The sequence below is a fragment of the Notamacropus eugenii genome, chromosome 3 (genome assembly GCF_028372415.1).
Source record: "Notamacropus eugenii isolate mMacEug1 chromosome 3, mMacEug1.pri_v2, whole genome shotgun sequence".
Lineage (NCBI taxonomy): Eukaryota > Metazoa > Chordata > Mammalia > Diprotodontia > Macropodidae > Notamacropus > Notamacropus eugenii.
The window spans coordinates 106,222,675-106,231,262 of record NC_092874.1 but is presented as its reverse complement, the minus strand read 5'-3'; positions in this window follow the sequence as shown (position 1 = coordinate 106,231,262).

Below are 8,588 nucleotides of genomic sequence, written 5' to 3'. Positions count from 1 at the left end.
ACCATTATGCTATAAGAAATGATGAACAAGAAGACTTCAGAGAGGCCTGGCAGAACTTATATGAACTGCTATTGAGTGAAAAGAGCAGAACCAGGAGATCATCATACACAGTAACAAGTACAGAGTGCAAGGAATTTTTCTGATAGACTTAGCCCTTCACGGCAATGCAAGGACCTAAAACATTCCCAAAGCACTCTTGAGGCAAAATGCCATCTACATCTAAAGGAAAAACTATGAAATTGGAATGCAGAATGAAGCTGAATGTTTTTTCTTGTGTTATGTTTTGTTTTGTTTGGGTTTTATCTCATGGTTTCTCCCATTCATTTTAATTCTTCTATGTAGTATGACTAATGTGAAAATGTGATTAATAAGAATGTATGTGAAGAACCCATACAAGATTACATGCTGTCTCGGGGAGGGGGAAGGGGGTAGAAAATCTAAGATGTATGGAAGTGATTGTAGAAAATTGAAAACAAATAATTTAATAAAAAAATTGGAAAAAATTGTAGCCGATGGTTCCACGTATGGATGGTATGGTGGTGGCTGATGGAACACTTGTGTTTTCTTGGTGTTAATTATTAGACCAAAATTAGCACAGGAAGCATTGATCCACGGTTTGTTGCATCTCAGCTTCAAAGGCTGCATTGAGTGCATAATCATCTACAAACAGAAAATCATGCGTGAACACTCTCTCTACTTTGGTCTTGGCTTGTAGCCTTTCAGATTGAAGAACTTACCATCAGTACGGTAGTTGACCTTGATGCTGTGTTCATCCTCATTGAAAACATTTGACAACATGGCTGAAAACATCATGCTAAAAAGCATGGGAGCAAGCACACAGCTCTGTTTCACTCTGTTGGTGACTAAGAAGGCACAAGAGCATTGTCCATTATCCAAAACCCAGGCAAACATGCCATCATGAAATTGACGTACAATGTTGATGAACTTGTCTGGGCAACCAAATTTTGACATAATTTTCCATGAATTCTCATGACTAACAGTGTCAAAGGCCTTGGTCAGATCTACAAACATTGTAAATAGGCCTCTGTTGTGCTCCTGGCATTTCTCCTGGAGTTGTTGGCCTGTACACGTTGACAATGAGGTTGATGCACGCATTGCCAGAACTAGCTCAGTGTTTGGGAGACTCTGAAGAAAAGGTTGGGAGAGAAGAGGTATTAGACTGACTACCAGACTGAATGTCTACAGAGCCATTGTACTGACCTCATTGTTGTATGCCTGTGAAGCATAAACAGTCTGCCAGGGCCATGCCAGGAAACTGAATCTCTTCCACTTGAACTGTCTTAGGAAGATTCCGAGTATCACCTGGTATGATAAGATACTAGACACTGAAGTCCCTGTTTGAGCTGAACTGCCAAGCATTCAAACTATGCTTCAGAGAGCACAGCTCAGGTGGGCTGGTCACATTGTTGGAAAGCAAAATGTACATTTGCCAAAAAGACTATTTTATAGAGAACTCACATGGGATAGATGATCACATGGTGGACAGAAGAAGCGATACAAGGACTCTCTCAAGGTTTCTCTCAAGAACTTTGGATTTGGATTGTGCAACTTGGGAGATATTGGCACAGGACCACTCAGCATGGCATGCCCACATCAGAAAGGGTGCTGTGCTCTATGAGCAAAGCAGAATTGAGACCACAAAAAGTAAAGTAGGATGCACAAATTCGGAGTATCCACCCCAAATATTCACAGGGACTATTTATGCCCAACCTGTGGCAGAGCATTCCGAGCTCCTATTGGTCTGATCAGCCACAGTCAGGCACACTGAAACTTCACTTTATCATGGTGATGTCATTTTGTCCTTTGAAACTAAAGGACAACCCAACCCAACCCAAGTCTTGGATTAAGTGATCTTGTAGGTATCTTTAAGGTTTAAATCCTTTGATCTCTTTGAGTGTGCTCCTAACACTGTTGGTTTTATCAGAGAGGCAGAGATTGGAGAGATACCCAGAAGCTTTCTATCCTGTAAGCAAATATATGACAACAACAAAATAAATACAAAGAAAGGCAATATCACAGAATGAATAAGCTTCTATCTCCTTCTCATTCAGTATTTGCAGATGCTGGAGTTGTCCAGACCCCCAAGCACGTTGTCATAGAAACAAGACTTTGAGACTGACTTGTGACCCCATTCCTGAACGTGTTAGCCTTTACTGGTACTGACAGATTGCAGAGGAGGGGATAGAGACCCTGGCATACCTCCAGAACAATGAGGCTTTTGATATCACTGGATTGCCAAAAGATCAATTCTCTGTTCAATGGTTTAAAGCATCACCATCAATCCTGAAGATCCAAACCACAGAGCACAAGGACTTTGCTCTCTCTATCTCTGTGCTAGCAGCCCAACCACAGCACTGCAGAGTCACCTCTTCTCTGTACAAAAATCCTCTTTCTTTTCCCTCCACACTTTTCCCCAACCCTGGGATGAGTGCCTCCCAACTCCTCCCTTCTGGGAGAAGGAAGTGGGCTTGTAGCGTTAGCGGTTTCCCAGCCTCTTGCAGAGGGGTCTAGAATATTAACTCGTAAAGAGTTTCCTCATCTGTAAAGTGAGATAGACTGTTTGTTACATGGCAACTGAGGTGCCTACCAGTTCTAAATCTCTGATTCCATGAAGCCTTTGTATCATTTTCCACAAAAGGGACAGTGAGGTTTTAGGTGTTGGGATTTGGGTGGCACAGCCAACTCCTAGTACTTAATCTCCAAAGGTTTAGGCCTTTTTAATTGTAATTAGGATTTAAGAACATCCCCTCCTGCATCCTTTTCCTCTTGATCCTTCTCCCTCCATCCCAACCTTTTTACATAAAGTTATTCATGACACATTCTTAGGCTAGTCTTCCTGAGGCTACTAAATAAATGTTCATCACCACACCTGGAGCCAGAATTAGGGAGGGATGACTCTATCTCTGGCTCAGAGTGTGTGTTTGTCCTTTGTTGCCGAAGAAGACCATGCCATCAGAGAAATGATGACATGACTTGCACTTGACTTTGTTTTGAGAGAGGTAGGGCTGTGCAGGTCACCAGCCTCATTTCTCCTCTAGAGCCATCTGAATCCAGTGACCAGATATTCTTCAGGATGACTGGAGATGAACCAGGATGAGGCAATTGGGGTTAAATGACTTGCCCAAGGTTACACAGCTAGTGAGTGTCAAGTGTCTGAGGTGAGATTTGAACTCAGGTCCTCCTGACTCCTGCACTGGTGCTCTATCCACTGCACCACTTAGTTGCCCCCTGTGGTCCAGTAAGGGATATTTAGAAGATGCCTGACAACTGGCTGTGCCCATCTAGTCCACCTCTATGTCATTGGCAACAGAGGAATTTACTCCTCTTCGGCAGTTTAAGGAACCTGGTTAGGTTTCATCCTTCTCATGGCCAAACCCCAATTAAACCTACAATCTCCCCCAACTCCTCTCCCAGATGCTGCTACTTGCCCTAGATGCAATAAAAGTTCTTACTATGGATTATTAACTAGGACTATTCAATTAACGAACGATAATTAAGTGTTGCTATGAACAAAGTTCTCTGCTGGGCATTTGAATGCCACAAATATCTAGAAATATAAATATTGAAAGATACAAAGGCAGTGGATAGAGTGTCAGATCTGATTTAAAATCTAATCTCAGACACTGACTGGCTATGTAACTCTGCGAAAGTCACTTAGCATTTATCTGCCTCAGTTTCCTTATTTGTAAAATGAAGATAATGACAGCATATGCCACTGAGGGTTGCTGTGTGGATGAGATAGCATAGTATTTGTAATGGACTTGGCAAACTTTAATGTGCCATATAAGTGCTAGCATATCATGAATCCAAATTCGTTTTCCCTGTCTCTCTGAAGCTAGGGAAAGCTCTTTAACAGAGGTACCTATTATCCCTGGACATAATCAACAAACATTTGGTATGTGCACTAAGACTACAAAGACCAAGAAAAACAGCTCTTGTCCTTAAGGACCTTATGTTATAAAAGTATGAAAAAAACATGACATATTTATATGGAACTTTATGGTAACAAAAAGATTCGTAAATACTATGTGTCATTTGATTGCCAAAACAATTTGATGAAGTATGTCATGTTTGAAGAAGGGGAAGTGATTCTGGATTTGTGAAGAAAATACTGACCTTCCTGACCCTGAATAACTGTGATAAGGGGAAGCTTTGGTACAAGCTGAGTTGTAGTAATGAGTTATAATAGTGGCAACACTAAGTAAAGTGATGCAGAGTTCCACCAGAGGGCAGAAGAGAGCTTCTTTAGCATTCAGTAGAATCCACAGAGAGAAAAGAACTGGCATTTCACCTGACCCTCAGTTTTTCCTTTGAGGAAAGAGCGCAGTCAGTTCCAGAAGATGCTGAGTCTTCTATTGCTTCTAGGACCCAGTATGTGTCAGAAATCCTGGGGATCTGGGGAAGAAATCATGATGGTGTGAAGCACATGCTCTGTATGAGAGTGAGAGCACTGAGGAAGGGGGATTGTGTGGTAAGGGAGATTTGGATAGCCAGGCTAAAAGCAAGATAGAGAAATGGGGTATGAGAGATACTAGAGAAAAGAGAATGATAGTGAAATGGAAAAAAATCCCATGAGGGATATTTGATTGACTGCTAGCTTAGCTGCTGACACTAATTGATGCTGTTTTTTACCTCTCTAGGTTCTGGGCTTGGGGCTCTGATCTCTCAGCAGCCAAACAGAGCTGTATGGAAGAAAGGATCTTCTGCGCAGATCCACTGCCTTCATATTGATAGCGAATTAACCTTCATGTACTGGTATCGTCAGCTTCCCCAAGAGAGTTTGGAACTGATTGCTACTGCAAATCAGGGTGGCCAAAACAACTATGAGAAGCGTTTTAAGGCGTCCAAGTTCCCCATCAGTCGTCCAGATAAGAAATCCTCTGCTCTGAACGTAACTGATTTGGATCCTAAAGACAATGGCATTTATTTCTGCAGCGCCAGTGACACAGAATATGACTTGAATCAGAGATTAGAACAAAAACCTATTCCTACAGCTGGGGGCCCTGAAGAAGAAGGAAAATTGTGGTTTTGGTTGAGACAACAGAGTATGCTGGTGAATCAGCTGATGAGATGGGGGTAGGCAATCTTAATTTGTCTAATGAAAGGAGAAACAGGCAGGATAACACCCTGCAAAAGACTCTTCGGGAGACCATGAAGGACTCCTATAGATTTGACATAAATATATCTCCCAAGAGAAAACTAAGAAACAAATACTATCCAGTTCCCCAGTAAATAAATGGTAAAAAGATGTGAACAATTTCAAAAGAATAATTGCAACCTTCCAGGAACTTTATGAAATATTTGTCCAAATCTGCAAAAAATAAAATTAATGCAAAATTGAACAACTCTGAGATTTCATCTCACCCTCAACAAAGGAGCAAAGATGGCAAAAGACAGAAATAGTGTTAGAGAGGTTATCAGAATACAGATGCATGAATACTGTTGATAGAGCTGTAAATTAACCCCTCTTTTCTAGAAAAATAATTTTGAATTTTGTGAGAAAAGTCAAGAAAATCTTCAAATACTCTGACCTAGAGATCGACTGCAGTGTATATATATATACTCCTAAGTCTGACAAAGACAGAGCTGAGAGTTGCATAGATATTTAAATATTCATAGTGTAACATTTATTAGCACAAAAACCTGAAGCCAAGTGGTTATCCTTCAATCAGGAATGGCTAATGGAATATTATTGCAGCATAAGAAACTGAGCAATTTCAAGAACTATGGGAATACTTAGATGAGCTGATGAATAGTGAAGATAACAGAACCAGGAAAATAATATAGACTAAACTAATTGTAAATGAAAAGAGCACTACAATGAAGTTGGCTCTGATAATTATATAATGATCAATGCTGGCTCTGGTGTACTAATGATGAAAGACATTTTCAGAGATTTAGGGGGACTCTAGGTACAGAATGGTGTATACATGGTCACAACTCATCTCACTGTTGGTTGGTTTTGCTGAACTTTTGTTGTTTCGTGTGTGTGTGTGTATGTGTGTGTGTGTGTGTACGTGTGTGTGTGAAAGTGTAAGAGAGAACACATCTACCCACCCTGCTTGGCTGTGATAGATGGTTACCTTGGACAGAGCAGAGAATTTTTTTTTCTTAAGAACAGTATTGAAGGTACTCAGGAAAAAGTTGAAGGATTGAAGATTGGTTGAAGGAGTGAGATCATAGATGAGATAGGAAGGTCTAGGATTGAGAATATTAGTAGAATGAATAGCTTTCTCATTATATGAAAATGGAAGAAAGGAGGATGATATGCATAAGGGATTAAGAAGGTAAAAGAGATTAAGGCAATCTGGAGCAAATGGTCTCAATCTCAGTAAAATAGAAAGTCAATTAATCTTCTAAGAAAAAGGGCTAGAAGTGGAGAGTTGAGACTTGAATAAAGAATTTAGAGGAGCAGCTGAGGAATGTAACAGAAAGTCAATGAAGTTAATAAAAAGATACTCATAAAGCAGTGCAGATCCAGATAGCATAAATGTGTAGTGGATTCAGGAAGCATTTTTTTTTCCATCAGACTCTGGTAGCCCAGAATTACTAGCAGAGGAAAAAGGTTTGGAGGAGTCAAGATTGAAGGTTATCAAAATAGGGTTAACAGAACGTTAGGGGTAAAAGGATTAAAGGATGGTGGAAAGTAGATTATTGAAATAGTGGATTGTAAAGCAAGATTGGACAAGGAGGAAAGTGAGACAAGGAAAGGCATCAATAAAGAATTAGAAGAAATAAAGAAGTCAGGAGTCCCCCCATGACATTTCCATGGTTTCTGCTTCAGCAACCACTTCTTCTTTGTTTAATTATTATCAAGTTCAGAATAACTGTTGCCCTTGTTTCTTCCTTAAATAATTTGAAGGATGTAATGATCATGAAGATAAATCAAGACTGGTCTGTGGGACTGCTTTTGGTAAATAGGAAATTCCGGTAAAAACATATCATGCTTCCATTTCTGTCCAACGACCTATATCTTGGGCACTCATTAAACTCTCTCTTATGTCTAGATAGTCTGTTTTATATTCCCAAAAAATATAACTTCCATTTTTGCCTCCACTGATCTTCACATGAATATTTTCCACCATGCTTTCTCCTTCCAACTTATGGCACCTGCATTTCCTCATATGAGTCCTTCCTAAGATGCAGTGCTATGTTCATTACCATAGAGGACTTCTACTTGGGGTGGGAGAGTGGATGTAGGTTAATAGGTAATAACAGACATGAAAAAAGAGAGAATCAATAAATCATTTTCAATACTCAGAAGCAAAACATTTACTTTAACAGAGGCAAAAAGAAATGGACTTCATAGGTATCATGAAATGGAATGGGATGAGATATATAACTAGTTTGTGACTCAGGAAGGATATATTTGATTCAAAGAAAATTGCATCTTTTTTTATTTTTTAAAGAAACATATGTGTAACAAAGTAGCAAAACTACTCTAGATACCTCTTCTGATTTCCAGCTTCCCACGAGGCATGGTTGGAGCAAGGATAAATTCTAATGATTCTGCTATATTGGCCACTAGGAGGTACTATGCTTCTACTCAACTACAAGGTGCTGTGAAGAGGAACAGAAAAATGATACTGGCTCGGCTCTAAGAAAAGTCAGATTGTACTCAACTGGACCTGGTATTCAAATGTTAGCATTCAACTACTCAATTAAATGGAAAGATCCCTGAGAACTTTACACAGACAGTTCTCTGCTTCATAAATAAGAATCAATGTCTACAACTGGTTTTCCAATCATATCTAAATTTCTTTGGGAGCTAATCACTAATGAAAAGTGATTGTAGTAGATCCTTTATTTGGCAAGTCTTCCACTTACCAAGATCAAATACATTTTTCTTTAGTAAAAAATGAGGAATTTGGATAAACATGCAAAGATTTTTATAAACTGATATAGAGGAAAAGTAAGTAGAACCAAAATAATAATAAGCACAATGGCCAACAAAATACGAATGAAATAATTAATGAAAAGATTTAGATCTCTTGGTAATTGAAAATCCAATACATATCTCACAAATACTGAAATATCCCCTTTCAAGGCAGAAAAGTGGGGGGCCACTATTAAGGAACTGTGACAGCCTCTATGGTGAAGGACAGACTATTGACAAAATATTGTCAAATCTGGTCACTTTATTCAAAATTTTTGTTTATTTTTTTTTTTCTGTGTTCTGTTTCACAAAGCAGTGTTTAAACCAAAGCCAGGGAAGTTTTGAAATGGCTGACATAAAGACAAAGGATGCCTAATAAAATGTTTTTCAAAGAGACAATGAACTTATTTTGCCTGGATTCAGACAACAGAAGTAGGAATACTGAATGTAAGTTAAAAGGAATTGAATTTGGGATTGAGGTATCTAAAAGAGGAATGGGCTGCCTTTGGAGGTTCCTCCTCACTGTACACTTCTGAGAAAAATATAAATAGTAACTTGTCACACATAGAGGAGATTTTTGTTGTCATTGATCTGATATGGCTAGGACTAGATGACCTCTGATGTACCCTCCAAGTCTTAGATTCTATGACTCTGTGATGCACTTAAATCCATGGACAGTCAAAACAACTTT